The sequence below is a fragment of the Scyliorhinus canicula genome, chromosome 16 (assembly GCF_902713615.1).
Source record: "Scyliorhinus canicula chromosome 16, sScyCan1.1, whole genome shotgun sequence".
Lineage (NCBI taxonomy): Eukaryota > Metazoa > Chordata > Chondrichthyes > Carcharhiniformes > Scyliorhinidae > Scyliorhinus > Scyliorhinus canicula.
The window spans coordinates 119,070,965-119,089,369 of NC_052161.1; the positions used below are offsets into that span (position 1 = coordinate 119,070,965).

General features: G+C 49.8%; 1 protein-coding gene across 5 annotated transcripts in view; it reads left to right on the forward strand.

Moving 5' to 3' along the window:
• Positions 1-18,405, forward strand: part of c1qtnf12 (C1q and TNF related 12) — a 94,651-nt gene that overhangs the window by 15,587 nt on the left and 60,659 nt on the right. The window lies entirely within an intron of this gene.

Here is an 18,405-nt window from a genome sequence, read left to right on the forward strand (position 1 = left end):
GAGGTAGGAAATCATGTGGTTTTGATCAGATGAATCAGGAAAAAAATGTTTCCACCAATTGTTGAGTTATTAACTGGAGGGCATAAATTTATCATCATCAGAATTTTGGTAATTGGCCCATTGTTGAACACTTTCCTCCTTACTGGAAGCACCCAGGATCTCTGAAATACTTGTTTCATGTCTTCACATCACTTTGAAGGAGAGTAAATCCGTTGTGGTGGAGCATCTAATATGTGATCATTGCCAAGTCCATAGCTGACAAAACAAGTGAAAGGCATGGGTGTGAAAACCAGATGGGGATAATTATCTTTTAATTCCCAAGCCATTGAGGGCAAACCTAACCTTGTGCTTTGGATACGGTGCTATGTCTCATGGGTGTGAACATTGTTCCAGGAAATCCTCTCGCTTGCTTTGAATCCTATGTTAATTGACAAACCTTTGCATCTTTTTTCAATCATTACCCAATTTTGGTCTCCAAAGCATTCGAGGTGTGGGGAGGGAGAATGTGGGATGGTGGATTCTCTTAGCAGGATTGCTTTAGTGGCTGGCTGCACCACCACGCAGCTTTGGAGCTGTGGCTGCTTGTTCACATTTGACGGACTTTCTACATCAGGGGTGGGCAAACTTTTCCGTGCAAGGGCCGCATTCAGAAATTCACAATTCACAAAGGGCCGCATAGTATATTAAGTAAAATAATTACTTCACCCGGTTATGATTCTGGGCGCCTCATATAGAACATAGAACAGTACAGCACAGAACAGGCCCTTCGGCCCTCGACGTTGTGCCAAGCAATGTTCACCCTACTCAAGTCAACGTATCCACCCTATGCCAGTAAGTAACCCAACAGCCCCCCCACCCATTAACCTTTAAAAAAAATTTTTTTTTAAAAATAAAAAAATTTAACCAGAAATACCTTTGGCGGGCCGCATGCGGCCCGCGGGCCGTAGTTTGCCCACCCCTGTTCTACATGAAGGTAATTATCAATGCTTTGTGATATTTGTGGGTTTTATGGATGGTTTAAAGAACTAGCGAGAAATCAAATATTATTTTATTGTAATCTGGTGAAATCTCTGCTTTCTGCTGCTTCTGTAGTTTTACTGAATAGATGGAGGGTTTCAGTGTGAGATGGGGTTGTCTGTGAGATGGGGGAGTGTCAGTGTGAGGTGAGATGGAGGGGCGTCAGTGTGAGATGGGGTTGTCTGTGAGATGGGGGAGGGTCAGTGTGAGGTGAGATGGAGGGGCGTCAGTGTGAGATGGGGTTGTCTGTGAGATGGGGGAGGGTCAGTTTGAGGTGAGATGGGGGGGCGTCAGTGTGAGATGGGGTTGTCTGTGAGATGGGGAGGGTCAGTGTGAGGTGAGATGGGGGGGCGTCAGTGTGAGATGGGGGGGGTGGCTGTGAGATGGTGGAGTGTCAGTGTGAGATTGGGGGGTGTCAGTGTGAGATGGGGTGTGTCAGTGTGAGATGGGGGTCAGTGTGAGATGGGGGTGGCAGTGTGAGATGGGGGGAGTGTCAGTGTGAGATTGGGGCGTGTCAGTGAGATGGGGGGGTCAGTGTGAGATGGGGTGTCAGTGTGAGATGGGGAGTGTCAGTGAGATGGGGGAGTGTCAGTGAGATGGGGAGTGTCAGTGTGAGATGAGGGGTGTCAGTGTGAGATGGGGAGTGTCAGTGTGAGATGGGGGAGTGTCAGTGTGAGATGGGAGGGTGTCAGTGTGAGATGAGGGGGTGGCAGTGTGAGATGGGGGAGTGTCAGTGTGAGGTGGGAGGTCAGTGTGAGATGGGAGGGTGTCTGTGAGATGGGGGGGGGGTGTCAGTGTGAGATGGGGCGTGTCAGTGTGAGATGGGGGGTGTCAGTGTGAGATGAGGGGTGTCAGTGTGAGATGGGGGAGTGTCAGTGAGATGGGGGTGTCAGTGTGAGATGGGGGGTGTCAGTGTGAGATGAGGGGTGTCAGTGTGAGATGGGGGAGTGTCAGTGAGATGGGGGTGTCTGTGAGATGGGGGGGTGTCAGTGTGAGATGGGGGGCAGTGTGAGATGGGGGGGTGTCAGTGTGAGATGGGGGGGTGTCTGTGAGATGGGGAGCTGTCAGTGTGAGATGGGGGTGTGTCAGTGTGAGATGGGGGGGTGTCAGTGTGAGATGGGGGTGTGTCAGTGTGAGATAGGGGGTGTCAGTGTGAGATGGGGGGTGTCAGTGTGAGATGGGGGGATGTCAGTGTGAGATGGGGGGTGTCAGTGTGAGATGGGGGGGTCAGTGTGAGATGGGGGGGTTTCAGTGTGAGATGGGGGTGTGTCAGTGTGAGATGGGGGGGTGTCAGTGTGAGATGGGGGGGGTGTCAGTGTGAGATGGGGGGGTGTCAGTGTGAGATGGGGGGTGTCAGTGTGAGATGGGGGGGTGTCAGTGTGAGATGGGGGGTGACTGTGAGATGGGGAGTGTCAGTGTGAGATAGGGGAGTGTCAGTGTGAGATTGGGGGGGTGTCAGTGTGAGTTGGGTGGGTGACAGTGTGAGATGGGTGGGTGTCAGTGTGAGATGGGGGGGTCAATGTGAGATGGGGGGTGTCAGTGTGAGATGGGGGTGTCAGTGTGAGATGAGGGGGTCAGTGTGAGATGGGGGTTGTCAGTGTGAGATGGGGGTGTCAGTGTGAGATGGGGTGTGTCAGTGTGAGATAGGGGAGTGTCAGTGTGAGATAGGGGGTGTCAGTGTGAGATGGGGTGTCTGTGTGAGATAGGGGGTGTCAATGTGAGATGGGGGTGTGTCAGTGTGAGATGGGGGGTGTCAGTGTGAGATGGGGGAGTGTCAGTGAGGTGGGGGGGTGGCAGTGTGAGATGGGGTGTGTCAGTGTGAGATGGGGGGGGTGTCAGTGTGAGATGGGGGGTGTCAATGTGAGATGGGGGTGTGTCAGTGTGAGATGGGGGGGTGTCAGTGTGAGATGGGGGAGTGTCAGTGAGGTGGGGGGGTGGCAGTGTGAGATGGGGAGTGTCAGTGAGGTGGGGGGGTGGCAGTGTGAGACGGGGTGTGTCAGTGTGAGATGGGGGGTGTCAGTGTGAGATGGGGTGTGTCAGTATGAGATGGGGAGGTGTCAGTGTGAGATAGGGGGTGTCAATGTGAGATGGGGGGTGTCAGTGTGAGATAGGGGGTGTCAGTGTGAGATAGGGGGTGTCAGTGTGAGATGGGGGTGTCAGTGAGATGGGTGGGTGTCAGTGTGAGATGGGGGTGTGTCAGTGTGAGACGGGGTGTGTCAGTGTGAGACGGGGTGTGTCAGTGTGAGATGGGGGGGTGTCAGTGTGAGATGGGGGGTGTCAGTGTGAGATGGGGGTGTCAGTGTGAGATAGGGGTGTGTCAGTGTGAGATGGGGGTGTGTCAGTGTGAGATAGGGGGGTGTCAGTGTGAGATGGGGGAGTGTCAGTGTGAGATGGGGTGTGTCAGTGTGAGATAGGGGAGTGTCAGTGTGAGATGAGGGGGTGTCAGTGTGAGATGGGGGAGTGTCAGTGTGAGATGGGGGGTGTCAGTGTGAGATGGGGGGTGTCAGTGTGAGATAGGGGAGTGTCAGTGTGAGATGGGGGTGTCTGTGTGAGATGGGGGGTGTCTGTGTGAGATGGGGGGTGGCAGTGTGAGATGGGGTGTGTCAGTGTGAGATGGGGGGTGTCTGTGTGAGATAGGGGGTGTCAATGTGAGATGGGGGTGTGTCAGTGTGAGATGGGGGGTGTCAGTGTGAGATGGGGGAGTGTCAGTGAGGTGGGGGGGTGTCAGTGTGAGATGGGGGGTGTCAGTGTGAGATGGGGTGTCAGTGTGAGATAGGGGTGTGTCAGTGTGAGATGGGGGTGTGTCAGTGTGAGATAGGGGGTGTCAGTGTGAGATAGGGGAGTGTCAGTGTGAGATGGGGGTGTGTCAGTGTGAGATGGGGGGTGTCAGTGTGAGATGGGGGAGTGTCAGTGAGGTGGGGGGGGTGGCAGTGTGAGATGGGGGGGTGTCAGTGTGAGATGGGGGGTGTCAGTGTGAGATGGGGGGTGTCAATGTGAGATGGGGGTGTGTCAGTGTGAGATGGGGGGTGTCAGTGTGAGATGGGGGTGTCTGTGTGAGATGGGGGGGTGTCTGTGTGAGATGAGGGGTGGCAGTGTGAGATGGGGTGTGTCAGTGTGAGATGGGGGGTGTCTGTGTGAGATAGGGGGTGTCAATGTGAGATGGGGGTGTGTCAGTGTGAGATGGGGGTGTCAGTGTGAGATGGGGGAGTGTCAGTGAGGTGGGGGGGGTGGCAGTGTGAGATGGGGTGTGTCAGTGTGAGATGGGGGGGGTGTCAGTGTGAGATGGGGGTGTCAATGTGAGATGGGGGTGTGTCAGTGTGAGATGGGGGGTGTCAGTGTGAGATGGGGGAGTGTCAGTGAGGTGGGGGGGTGGCAGTGTGAGATGGGGGGTGTCAGTGTGAGATGGGGGTGTCAGTGTGAGATAGGGGGTGTCAATGTGAGATGGGGGTGTCAGTGAGATGGGTGGGTGTCAGTGTGAGATGGGGGTGTGTCAGTGTGAGACGGGGTGTGTCAGTGTGAGACGGGGTGTGTCAGTGTGAGATGGGGAGGTGTCAGTGTGAGATAGGGGGTGTCAGTGTGAGATGGGGGTGTCAGTGAGATGGGTGGGTGTCAGTGTGAGATGGGGGTGTGTCAGTGTGAGACGGGGTGTGTCAGTGTGAGATGGGGTGTGTCAGTGTGAGATGGGGAGGTGTCAGTGTGAGATAGGGGAGTGTCAGTGTGAGATAGGGGGTGTCAGTGTGAGATGGGGGGTGTCAGTGTGAGATGGGGGTGTCAGTGTGAGATGGGGGAGTGTCAGTGTGAGATAGGGGGTGTCAGTATGAGATGGGGGAGTGTCAGTGAGGTGGAGGGGTGGCAGTGTGAGATGGGGTGTGTCAGTGTGAGATGGGGAGTGTCAGTGAGATGGGGGGGTCAGTGTGAGATAGGGGGTGTCAGTGTGAGATGGGGGTGTCTGTGAGATGTGGGAGTGTCAGTGAGGTGGGGGGGTGGCAGTGTGAGATGGGGGGGTGTCAGTGTGAGATGGGGGCTCAGTGTGAGATGGGGGGGGGGTTGCCGCTGTGAGATGGTTGCATCAGTATGGGATGTGTGGATCAGTATAAGATTGTTGTGCTGGGGCAAGATAACGTATCAGTATGGGATGTGTGGGTCAGTATAAGATTGTTGTGCTGGGGCAAGATAACGTATCAGTTTGGGATGTGTGGGTCAGTGCAAGGCAGCTCTTGCTGTTTTTCCTCCCTCCCAAATTAATTCAGAAAAAGAAAATCGCACCATTAAATAAAGCTACAATTAAAGTGAATACATCAGAGTATTGGAAAGAAATTCATTAAGATAGGAAAATTCTAAAGTATGATTCTGTGATCTGGCTCTCCAAGTGGAGAATGATGTACATAGGGAGTGCTTCTCTGGAAATTCTGGGCGTACAAAGCTTGTGATTTTCCATTTGTTGAAACTATTGGATAGACGTAATGAGGTCTGGAACCATGTGGTCCTGGTGCAGCTGAAATTCAAAGTAAACACCAGCGAATCGGTTATTGATGAGCAAGTTCTGCACGACAGCTTGATGACTCCTCACTGTTGTGATGATTGACAGAAGGGTGGTTGGTCTGGTTGGGTCTGTTTTATCACAGGGCTAAATCGCTGGCTTTGAAAGCAGACCAAGGTAGGCCAGCAGCACAGTTCAATTCCCGTACCAGCCTCCCCGAACAGCCGCCGGAATGTGGCGACTAGGGACTTTTCACAGTAACTTCATTTGAAGCCTACTTGTGACAATAAGCGATTATCATTTTTTTCATTTTCATTCCTTTTCTATCTGGCAAACAGACCTGGCCTATTTTTCATATTGTCAGGTCGATGGCAGTTTTGCAACTGTACTTGAGTGTTCAGCAGCTGGCATTTTGTTGGGATCTACGGCCTTTGTTCATGAATGAGAGGTCATCTCATTGAAACACTTGAAGTTCTTTGAAGGCTTGACAGGATAGAGACTATTTCTCCTGGCTGGGACATTTAGAACCAGGGCTCAGAATAATTGGGTTGGCAATTTCGGACTGAGGTGAGAAGAAATTCTTCACTCGGAGAGTTGTGAATCTTTGGAATTCTCAACCCCAGAGGTCGTTATACTCGAGATCAAAAGATTCTTTGGATTAAGAGAATAAAGGGATCTGGGGAAAGGGTAGGAAAGTGGAGATTTTGTTCAGGCATGAATTTATTGAATGGCGGAACAGGTTCTTCCTATTTGTTATGTTCTTATCGCCTCAATATTATGTGGAGTGATTTGAATTGACTGAAGAGTGGCATTTGTGATGGTGGGGACCTCGGAAGGTGACTGGGAAGGACTATCTACTCAGCACAGGGCCCTATCCAGCCAATCTTTGACCTCATCATAAAGTTGTTTGAAGCTCTTCATTTTATGCTGATAGCAGCATTCATTTCGTATTTGTTTGCCACCACTTCATCTTTTACAACCCCCACCACAATTTGCTACAACCGCTGAGTTGGAACCATGCCTGAGTGTGCATGTACATGGATGTGTGTGCACACGTGTGCATACACGAGTTTGCGTGTGTGTATAAATGTACATTATCTAAATTTGGACAATAAAATATCAAAATTCGCAGATTATATTAAAGTAGGTGTCATTGTTCACTGTGACCAGGACCACAATTGACCCTCGGCTGTCACAGACAAGCTTGGTGCAATAAATACAGGTGAAATTTGATGTGGGAAAATGTGAGTTGGCGTGTCTTTTGGAGGAGGTACAAGGTGAGGACATATCGACTGTTTTGTCACAGCAAAAATATACACCGCGCTGTATCAGTGATAAAAACCATTAAGAAAGATGCTTGCAAATATAATCCTTTTGATATCTAGATTCAAACGGGCAAGTGCGAACAAGAACGCTATAGCCAAAATGAAAAGCAAAGGGGACATGACAGTTGGATGAGTGAACACAAGAAAGTGGCCATGTGGAGAGAATGGATAACAATCTGGCCAGTTTCCAATAACAATTAAGAAAAGGTTGCAAGACGTTAAATGAGACTTTTGGGACATGCACACACTGAATTTTGCAAACTGAATGGGTGTGATGGTGCTGATATTTGCACTTTCTCCAGTGCCTCTATGTTGTTTTTATCATGCGGGGACCAGAACTGTGCACAGTTCTCTCTAGGTTTGACCTGACCAAGGTCCTAATCAAGAATAACGTCGCGTTAGAATTCTATACCTCTGGAAATAAATAGCAGTTCTTTGTTAGTATTTTTAATTGTTTGGCTGATCTGCAATGTTATTTTTAATGGGTTAAGGCCATGAGACCATTAGAGGTAGGAGCAAAAAGTAGGTCATTTGGCCCATCAAGTCTGCTCCATCATTCAATAAGATCATAGAACATACAGTGCAGAAGGAGGCCATTTGGCCAATCGAGTCCGCACCGACCCACTTAAGCCCTCACTTCCACCCCTATCCCCGCAACTCAATAACCCCTCCTAAGCTTTTTGGTCACGAAGGGCAATTTATCATGGCCAATCCACCTAACCTGCACGTCTTTGGACTGTCAGAGGAAACCGGAGCACCCGGAGGAAACCCACACAGACACGGGCAGAACGTGCAGACTCCGCACAGACAGTGACCCAGCGGGGTATCGAACCTGGGACCCTGGCACTGTGAAGCCACAGTGCTATCCACTTGTTCTACCGTGCTGCCCCATGATTGATCTGAAATGATAATACTCAACTCCACTTTCCTGCCATATTCCCATAACCCTTGTTTTCTTTACTGACTAGAAATCTGTCTGTCTCCATCTTGGACACACTTAACGACGCTCTGTGGTAAAGAATTCCACAGATTCACTACCCTCTTGAGAGATGAAATTTCTCCTAATTTCTGTCTTAAATGGGTGACCCCTTAACTCTGAAATTATGTCCTCTGGATCGAGACCGAGATCCCTTTGTTCTCTCACCATATTTCTACGGTGTTGGTGATGTTTCTTCCCTTCCTCCCAAAGTGCATCACTTCGCTTCCCTGTTAAAGTTCATTTGCCACTTAACCATTCTGCCATTGTTCTAATATCTTCTCGCCTTGTGTCGCATTCTTCCACAATGTTAGCTATATTCCCTGGTTTGGTGTTCATCCACCAATTTTGATCTTGAAATTCTTGTTGCTAAGCCCAAATCATTAATCTACATTATAAATCACAGTGATCCTAGCACTCATACTTTGTGCATTATCAGGTAAAATCCTTCAACCGGTGAACTCGGCCTGATTAAAATGGGAGTTTATTTGGAACTCAAATCTCTGCATCAGGAAGGCAGGATTTCTGGAAAGATCCTCTTATCATAATTTTAAAGCACAATGGGGCATTGGAGCATTTTATTCCTTCCTAAGAATAAGCGAGGTGGTATCGGGTGAAAAGCATTCAGCAAAAAAAGTGGTGGCACAGTGGTTAGCACTGTTGCTTCACAGCGCCAGGGTCCCAGGTTCGATTCCCGGCTTGGGTCACTGTCTGTATGGAGTCTACACGTTCTCCCTGTGTCTACGTGGGTTTTCTCCGGGTGCTCCGGTTTCCTCCCACAAGTCCCGAAATACTTGCTTGTTAGGTGAATTGGATATTCTGAATTCTCCCTCTGTGTACCCAAACAGGCGCCGGAATGTGGCGACTTGGGGCTTTTCACAGTAACTTCATTGCAGTGTTACTGTAAGCCTGCATGTGGCAATAAAGATGATTATTATTATTAGATCAAATCGTGGCATTGTGTCTTGGTGCTGTTTGTGCAAATAGATCGTAACCATAGAACATAGAACAGTACAGCACAGAACAGGCCCTTCGGCCCTCAATGTTGTGACGAACAATGATCACCCTACTCAAACCCACGTATCCACCCTATACCCGTAACCCAACAACCCCACCTTGAACATCATCCTATGATTTTGGTTTACCCTGTCTGTGTGTGAGCAGGTTTGTGGAGACCGTTGGTTCAAGGGGAGACCCTTGTCTCAGTCCCTTAGAGGCCCACGTGAAATGGGTAGAGCTCCCTGTCATTATTTTCACAGAGGTGGAAACTCTCTACTGTTTACGCAAAGCATAAGCGAATGGACAGCCTGACTCTCCACTGCAATTAAAAACATGAGCACCCCGGCCAAATTATTTTTTCTAAATAGTAATTATTACTTGGGGAAGTAACAGAATTCTGGGTCACAATGTGCATGTTCTTTTCACCTTCATTTCTCCTGTTGTATCTTTATATTTTCTGCCTTATTGGCACATCCTGTGCAGAATTTGCTGACAGCCTCTCTCAACCCAGCCTTGTGCCAGGAATTTGATTTATTAGCAGCTCATTTAATTCTAGTCCCAGGGGATAAAACCTTCGTATGGTTTACACCAAACAATATTGTAACGCGTCTTTCAGCAGACTGCCTGAAGCGCGAGAGTTCTGTTTCTGTGGCGACAGAGTCTGAACCACAACGCCAACACGATTGGAATGCATGTTGCACCGTCCCTGTACAGGAGGGAACATGCGTTGTTAGTCTCGAGCCACGTTGTTTTCCTGCTTCCCGTGTGACATGGATTGCTTGCATTGAAACACTGTAATGAAGGGGATTATGCAAAATTGCACACATGGCGTGTGTTTTCCATATAGCAAGGAGACTCGAATCATCCTCGACCGAATGGCCTGCACGCTGTCTGCAGGCATTAATAAGAGCGTGTGAGCATGTGGGGGGGGGGGGGATAATCCTAGCTTGCGGACAGTGATCATGTAGTTTCATCCCTCAACACCATGTAATTGGCGAGGGCCAAGCCTACATGAACAAGCTAGAATGGGGTTTTGCTCTTTTTGAATGTTCCTCAGTTTCTTTTTATGACGAGTCTTTTATTCAGTTTATGCAAACTGATGAAGAAAATTGATGAAAGGAATAATAATGCATAATCTGCAAATTAATCCAAATTTTAAAATGACACTACATTGTGAATAATGTACGTGGAATAAGTGTTCAGAGTTTCACTTGAGCTTCCAAAGTTTGAGAATACAGATATCTTTGAATGAAACTGAGCTAGCCTTTAAAAACCTACGCCAGGGCTGGACAGCAGGTACCAGATGCATCAACGTTAATCCAAAGTAATGTTATTTTGGACTATCTTTTTTTTGAACCCAAGACAAGTTGTCTTCCATGTTGATGTTCAATTTTTAATACACAATTCGTAATTTCAGTGGCAATGCAGTGGCGATCACTCAACAGAAGTCGGATATCTATTTTCTCGGTGGAAAAAAATGGAGCGTTTTTGTCCAGAAGGTGGTTACGGTACCAAAGATCAGCACAGAAGAAGGCCACTCGGGCCATCGAATCTGTGCTATACTCGGTTCTTTCTTTTATTTGTGTCTTCATTTTGTGTCTCAAATACTTTGACTCACTGTATTATCCGAGACTGGTGGTCCTTCAGGGCAATGAGCCCCAGATAATTCTTGAGTTGAGAGGTTATTGTTTGAAACCTGGCAAAGGAGGTACACTGCTTCTTGGCCTGAGGGAGGGAATCCTCTAAAAGAGACCCAGACCCGGTGATAAGATATGTTTTGGGCACTGGGTTTCAATGCCAGAAGAATATCGCTGCCCTTTCCAGGGCAGCCAATGTTATAGATAGCAGTGACCCCGCACTGTGATAAGCTAGTTTCCCATTTCAAGACATTTTACCCTGACTACATTTTTAACCATCAGCAACTTGCCAATAATTTGCAGAGGCCACAGTATCACAACACCATCAAGCACGCCCCCCCCCCCCCCCCCCCCCCCCCCCACCCACCCAACCTCAATTCTTCCCTTAATTGCAGATGAGCATGTAAAGGCAAGCAATGGAAAACATGTTTTACATGTAATATCTTGTTTCCTTAATATAAGGAATATTAATGTGAGATCATGTATGATCCTGAAGGGTCTTGACAGGGCCGATGTTGGAAAGATGCTTCCTCTTGTGGGAGCATCCAGTACTAGGGACAACATTTATAAATAAAGGGTCGCCCATTTAGGATAGAGATGAGAAGAAATATCCTCTCTGAGGGTTTGATAGTCAATGGAACTTTCGTCCACAAAAGGCGGTGGATGGAAGGGCAACACGGTGGTGCAGTGGTTAGCACTGCTGCCTCACGCCGTTGAGGACCCGGGTTCGATCCCGGCCCCGGGTCACTATAGATGTGGCGTTTGCACATTCTCCCTGTGTTTGCGTGGGTTTCACCCCCCCATAACCCTAAAAATATGCAGGGTAGGTGAATTGGTCATGCTAAATTTCCCCTTAATTGGAAAAAAAAGAATTGGTACCTTAAATGTGTCATAATATCCACTCATGTATATAGTAAGGTGCAGACAGGCAGTGATTGACATACAGGACTACCTGCAAGCACACAACACAGTGCAGCCAATCACCAGACAGGACACTACCACTATAAAGCCAGAGGGCACTAGGTTTCCCGGTCTCTCTAGACCCAGCCACTGAGACAGTCAGAGTCCACGAGCTAGCCAGTGCAAACACCATGCAGTAGCTAGTAAGTCCGGTCAGGCTAATACAAGGTCTCTAGTCAGTTCAGTATAGTGTCGACCCACAGCTGAACATGTATATCAATTCTATCGTTGAATAAAACAATGTTGGATTTTCTCCAGTGTTAGACGTCTGCTTCTAGCTTCCCTGCATCAAGTGCAGTCCACATCGAACCAGCCTGCCTAACACATCATGGTACCAGAGTGATACTGATATTGACAGACCTACCTCGAGTGAATCAGCATTGAACAGCAAGCAGCCATCCGGTGACATGGAAAACATCCAGCCTCCTCCGCAGCTCCGCATCTCCGGCAACCTCGGCCCTGGAAGATCTTCAAGCAAAAGTACCTCTTGTACATCGGGGCCTCCGACCTCGAAGCCGCATCGGATGCCAGGAAGATCGCGCTATTTCTTTCCATAGTGGGGGACCACACCATCCACATCTACAACTTTCTTACGTTCGCTGAAAGCGAACACAAAACGAAATTCAAAACAGTCCTGCTGAAGTTGGACAGCCACTGCAACATCGAGGTGAATGAGAGCTTTGAATGGTATGTTTTCCAGCAGAGGCTTCAGGGTAAGGATGAACCTTTTCTGTCAATCTGAACCCATCTCCGCCTCCTAGCGCAGTCATGTAACTCGACGGCTGATTCCATGATCCGGGATCAGATCATTTTCGGGGTACACTCCGACTCCCTTCGGCAGCAGCTCCTGAAAGTCAAACAGTTGACCCTCTCTGTCGCTATTGAGATGTGCGTTGTCCATGAGCCTGCTAAGAATCGTTACTCCCACATCAGGGTGGCAGAAACTGCAAAGCTGGCCTCCGACGAGGCGGAAAGGGTGCAGGTCATCGCACAGATGCAGGGCCTGAGCAGCGAGGAGAGTGGCCGTTTCGCACGCTTTACCCGGGTCCCTGCGCATGCGCGCCACGACCGAGTGGACGACGAGACCGACAACCCGACTGCGCAGGTGCGTACGTCGACCGACCGCACTGCGCATTCGCGATGGCGCACGGAACGCACTGATGTCGGCATCATGACGTGTCCGAATTGTGGCTCCGCCCATTTAAAGCTGCAATGTCCGGCAAAAGGACACCTGTGTCTACAGTGTGGCAAGCTTGGCCACTACGCAGCCCTTTGCAGATCTGCTCCACCGCCCAACAACCAGCGATCCCGGCTGCGGCGCAGAAGTGTCCGTTCAATACAACAAGGCATGCCAGATTCCGATCCCGACAGCCCAACAGACCCTGATGCTGAGTGCCTCAAGTCCCCATACCAGGTGGGCATCAGAATGACACATGCGCTGCCATCCACCACAATGGTGAAACGCCTCTCGATCCTCAGTGTGGATCCCGACGACGAGTGGTGTGCTGTCCTCACAGTTAACAAGGCTCACATCCAGTTGAAACTGGACATCGGCGCATCGGCGAACCTCATCTCAAAATCCAACCTCGACACCATCCGTGACAGACCAACCATTCTTCCACCGGCCTGCCAGCTCCTTGACTACAATGGCAATGCCATAGCTGCCAGTGGCTCGTGTCAACTAGGGGTATCCAACAAGGCGATGAAGGCGACGCTGCGGTTTGAAATCATCAGGCCTGACAGAGCACCCTGCTCGGTGCTCGAGCCTGCAAGCTCCTGAACCTGGTTCAGCGCGTCCACACCATGTCTTCATCATCGGCGACAGCCTCGCCTGATGGAAACTTGCAGGCTGACATAGATGACATTATCATGCAGTACCACAGCCATGGGATGGGCACGCTCCCATACCGATATAAAATCCTGCTCAAGCCGAACGCCATCCCTGTAATTCATGCACCACGCCATGTGCCGGCACCCCTCAAGGATCGTCTGAAGAAGCAATTACAGGACCTCCAAGACCAGGGCATCATATCGAAGGTCACAGAGCCCACAGACTGGGTCAGCTCCATGGTCTGCGTAACGAAGCCGTCAGGGAGGTTCGCATTTGCATTGACCCGAAGGATCTAAACACGCAACATCATGTGGGAGCATTACCCAATACCAAAACGTGAAGCGTTGACCAGTGAGATGGCTCATGCCAAATTTTTACAAGCTGGACACCTCCAAGGGGTTTTGGCAAATACAGCTGGACGTGTCCAGTCGCAAGCTGTGCACGTTCAACACCCCGTTCGGTCGCTACTGCTACAACCAGATGCCCTTTGGCCTCATATCTGCCTCCGAAGTATTTCACCGCATCATGGAGAAGATGGAGGGCATCGAGGGGGTGCGAGTGTATGTTGACGACGTAATTATCTGGTCCACAACGCCCCAGGAACACATCGCTCGCCTCAAGAAGGTATTCCAGAGAATCCATGAACATGGCCTCCAGCTCAACAGGGCCAAGTGCTCATTTGGTCAATCGGATATCAAATTCCTAGGTGACCACATCTCGCAGCAGGGCGTGCGGCCAGATGGCGACAAGGTCGCGGCGATCAACGCCATGAAGACCCTGGAGGACAAGAAGTCGGGGTCCTCCGCTTTCTCGGGATGGTCAACTTCCTCGGGAAATTCATTCCCAATATGGCATCCCACACCACGGCTCTCCGCCATCTCGTCAAGAAGTCGACAGAATTCCAGTAGCTGCCCACGCATGAAGAGGAATGGCGTGAGCTGAAAGCAAAGCTCATCACAGCACCGTTTCTAGTGTTCGTCGACCCAGCCACGGCAACCAAGATATCAACTGATGCAAGCCAGGACTGCATTGGGGCGGTGCTCCTTCAGCGGGATGACTCCTCATCCTGGGCTCCAGTGGCGTATGCCTCCAGGGCCATGACGCCCACTGAGTAACGGTATGCTCAGATTGAGGAGGTGTGTCTGGGCCTCCTGACAGGGATAGTCAAGTCTCATGACTATGTTTACGGCCTGCCAAAATTCACGGGAGAAACGGTCCACAGGCCTCTAGTCCACATAATCCAGAAGGATTTAAATGACATGACACCTCGGTTACAGCAAATTCTTCTTAAACTATGCTGCTCCGACTTCGAACTTGTCTACACGCCAGGCAAAGAGCTGATGGTTGCAGATGCCCTATCCAGGTCCATTACCACACCGTGTGAACAAAGTGTCTTCATCTGCCACATAGAAGCGCAAGTGCAATTGTGTGCCACCAACCTTCCGGCCTCTGACGAACGGGTGGTCCAAATTTGTGAGGAAACGGCCAACGATCCTCTGCAGCAGCGTGTGATGCAGCACCTTACCAATGGCTGGCATAAGGGACAATGTCCCCAGTTCTATAACGTAAAAGACGACCTGACGGTGGTGGAAGGCATCCTTCTGAAACTCGACAGGATCGTAATTCCTCAGAGCATACGGGCTATGGTGCTGGGCCAACTCCATGAGGGTCACCTTGGGGTCGGGAAATGCTGACGCAGAGCTCGGGAGGCAGGCTATTGGCCGGGAATCAGCCAGGACTTTGCCAACATAGTCCTCAACTGCCCTACCTGTCAGAAGTTTCAGCCAGCTCAACCCAAAGAAACGTTGCAGCAGCACGAGATCGTGACCTCTCCGTGGTCCAAAGTAGGTGTAGACCTTTTCCACGTCAAGGGGCATGACTACGTACTCCTGGTTGACTACTTCTTCAGTTACCCAGAGGTGGTGAAACTGTCCGACCTCACGTCGAAGGCGGTAATCAAAGCCTGCAGAGAAACGTTCGGCAGGCATGGGATACTGCTCACGGTAATGAGCGACAGCGGTCCTTGCTTTTACAGCCAGGAATGGTCTGATTTTGCACAGTCCTACAACTTCCTTCATGTAACCTCCAGTCCCCAATACCCGCAGTCAAATGGGGCCGAGAAAGGGGTCCATATTGTAAAGTGGTTCCTGTGCAAAGCTGCAGACTGAGGGCGCGATTCTCCGCACCCCACGGCGGGTGGGAGAATCATGGGAGGGGCCCCCAACTAATTTCATGACCCCCTGACACCCCCCGCAATGCTTTCCCCCCCCCCCCGGCTCGGAAGAATCGGCCGGTGCTCGCCGTTTTTCACGGAGAGTTACGGAACGCCACTCCTAGCCCCGCCGGGAGGGGAGAATAGGGGGCGCGGAGCGGATTTCAACCTGGCGCTGCTGTCATACAGGGCAACCCCACTGTCCACTGGATTGTTTCCAATCTATAGACTGAACTCTTGTACATTTTGTGACTTCATCGATTTAACCTCTGTAAATATTATTTAATTTGCCATGTATCTGCACTATTGACACCTTCCTATGTATATACGTTCATCTAGACACCTTTTTGTATATAGTCAGACATATATATATACATATGTACCCTCACACACCCTAGTATTTATTTAAATAAACAAAAAGGGGGGAGATGTCATAATATCCACTCATGTATATAATGAGGTGCAGACAGGCAGTGATTGACATACAGGACGACCAGTAAGCACACAACACAGTGCAGCCAATCACCAGACAGGACGCTACCACTATAAAGCCAGAGAGCACTAGGTTTCCCGCTCTCTCTGGACCCAGCCACTGAGACAGTCAGAGTCCACGAGCTAGCCAGTGCAAACACCATGCGGTAGCTAGTAAGTCTGGTCAGGCTAGTACTAGGTCTCCAGTCAGTTTAGTATAGTGTCGACCCACAGCTGAACATGTATATCAGTTCTATCGTTGAATAAAACAATGTTGGATTTTCTCCAGTGTTAGACGTCTGCTTCTAGCTTCCCTGCATCAAGTGCAGTCCACATCGAACCAGCCTGCCTAACACATCAAAATGTATACAAAGAAAGATAAAATGGCGATGGATGCAGAATTTTTGAATATTTGTACGGCAGCGCTAGATAGATTCTTGATAAGCAAACGGATGAAAGGTTATTTGTTGGGGGGAGGGGAGTAGGCAAGAATATGGAGTTGAGGTTGCAATCCAATCAGCTATGATCTCATTGAACAGCGGAGCAGGCCCGAAGGGCCGAGTGGCCTACTCCTGCTTCTAATTCATATGTTTGTATGTAATGGTCAGCCCCATTGAGGGAAGCTCTCCCACACTTCACACATATGATGGTCCATCCTTTTCCAAGCAGAGTTGGCAGCCTGGGTAGTTGTGAGGGACAGCACCACTGGGTAACGCTACTGGACTTGGAATCCAAAGACCTGGCCAACGCTGTGGAGACTTGCATTCAAATCTCACCAAGGCTTCTTGGGGAATTTAAATTCACATAATTCAATAATCCAGAATAAAATGCGTTGATCGGAAACTACCAAATTGTTGTCTTTTTAAAAAAAATACATCTGGTTCTCTATTGATCTTCAGGGGAGGAAATGTGCTGTCCTTGCCCAATCTGACTTCCATTAGGGCCTTTTTCCAAGGGATTTGCGGACAGGGAAGGGCAAGGGAGGAGAGGGTCATAAAATTCCCTGGTAGCCTTTCCACTGCACTCCTAACAGTCCCTGATCTGTCTGCAATTTTATGTGGGACAGATGAGGCCTAGGGCAGCTTGTCCACCCTTGCTGCAGTTGAGGCCCTAGCTGGCTAACCATGGCAATGTAAGGGTGTCTTCCCACCTGGTTTCAATTTTGAGGCTGGTTGGAGGAATTCAGGGGCAGAGGGGGATTCCCAGCAAGTCACCCTGCTCAGGCCTCGCGTGGGAAGGAAGGACTCCACATTGGGTTCCCCCAAGCCCAAAGTCTGCTCTCTGCAGGTTCCCCCTCCCTTCTGGCCTCTCCATCAAGCCCCCCATTCCCTCTCCTCACTGCCTTTTCCCTTGCCTCATCTTCCCTCCCTGCCCTCGCCCTTGACCCGCGGGCTTCGAATCTGGCGACTGGCTTGTAGTCCCAGTCCTGGCCACTGCTGCATTGGCTCTGCTGCGACTACAGAGCTGCCGGCCAGGCTGATTGGCTGACAGCTCCCTTGAGGCGAGACTTCCGCCAAAGTGAGGGACTGAAGTCCCATCTCCAGCCAATTAACGCTCCTCGGAGTCCTAACTGGCACTTGGGCTGCTCTGATTGATGGGGATGCATTCCCTGGCAACAATCTGAGTGGCTGGACGAGATACACCATCATGGGAAAAACTTGCCCATTGAATCCAGACCCACAGCAATCCAATTGGCTCTTAATTGCCCACCAAAATGGCCCACTAAGCCACTCGGGTGTGTAAAATAGCTACAGAACCTGGGCGTACCTCAACCATATGGACGGCAGCAGCGCGAGGAGGCAGCTCACCTCCACCTCTATGAGGCCAGTTGAGGATGGGCAATAAATGCTCGGATCGCAGGAATAAATATTTTAAAAATAGAAATTTCAGCAGATGAGTGAATTGATTTAAGGGAACGTATTTGCAGGGCAGATATTTCCAAAGAATGCCAAGAGGTCTGAATGGAAAATCTCACTGTTTTGTGAGGAGTTTGAGGGAGGGGTCTTCCTACTGTATTCACGGGAAGCACACTGTGGGTTTGTAGCTCCTTTTGACTTGGGAGTTGATTCAATATTTGTTTCAATCAAGGGTTGACAAATACCTCTGAGCCTGTCACGGACATTCAACATATCTGAAACCATCAGCGAGAGGACGGTAGTCTAGAGGATGGATAATTAGCAACATACTTCCATTTGAACGCTAATATTGAAGGATGTTCTTCCAAAGCAGTTTACATGACAGCTCAGCAGGCGCACCTTGTACTTTTTTGTAAACTTGGTAGTTTATAGCCTGAGCCTTTCAAAGTACCATTGGCTTCAGAACAGCCACACCACATGAAGCACTGCCCCCACCACAAGGCCCACAGGGCAGGGTCTCAGCTGATTTCTGAGCTCCTCCCACAAATATTCACATGACCTCTTCACACCCATTGTCCATTCTAAATAGTGTGCCATTCTGCTTCCTTTGTGTGCAGATTTCCAAAGCCCTAACACAAGGT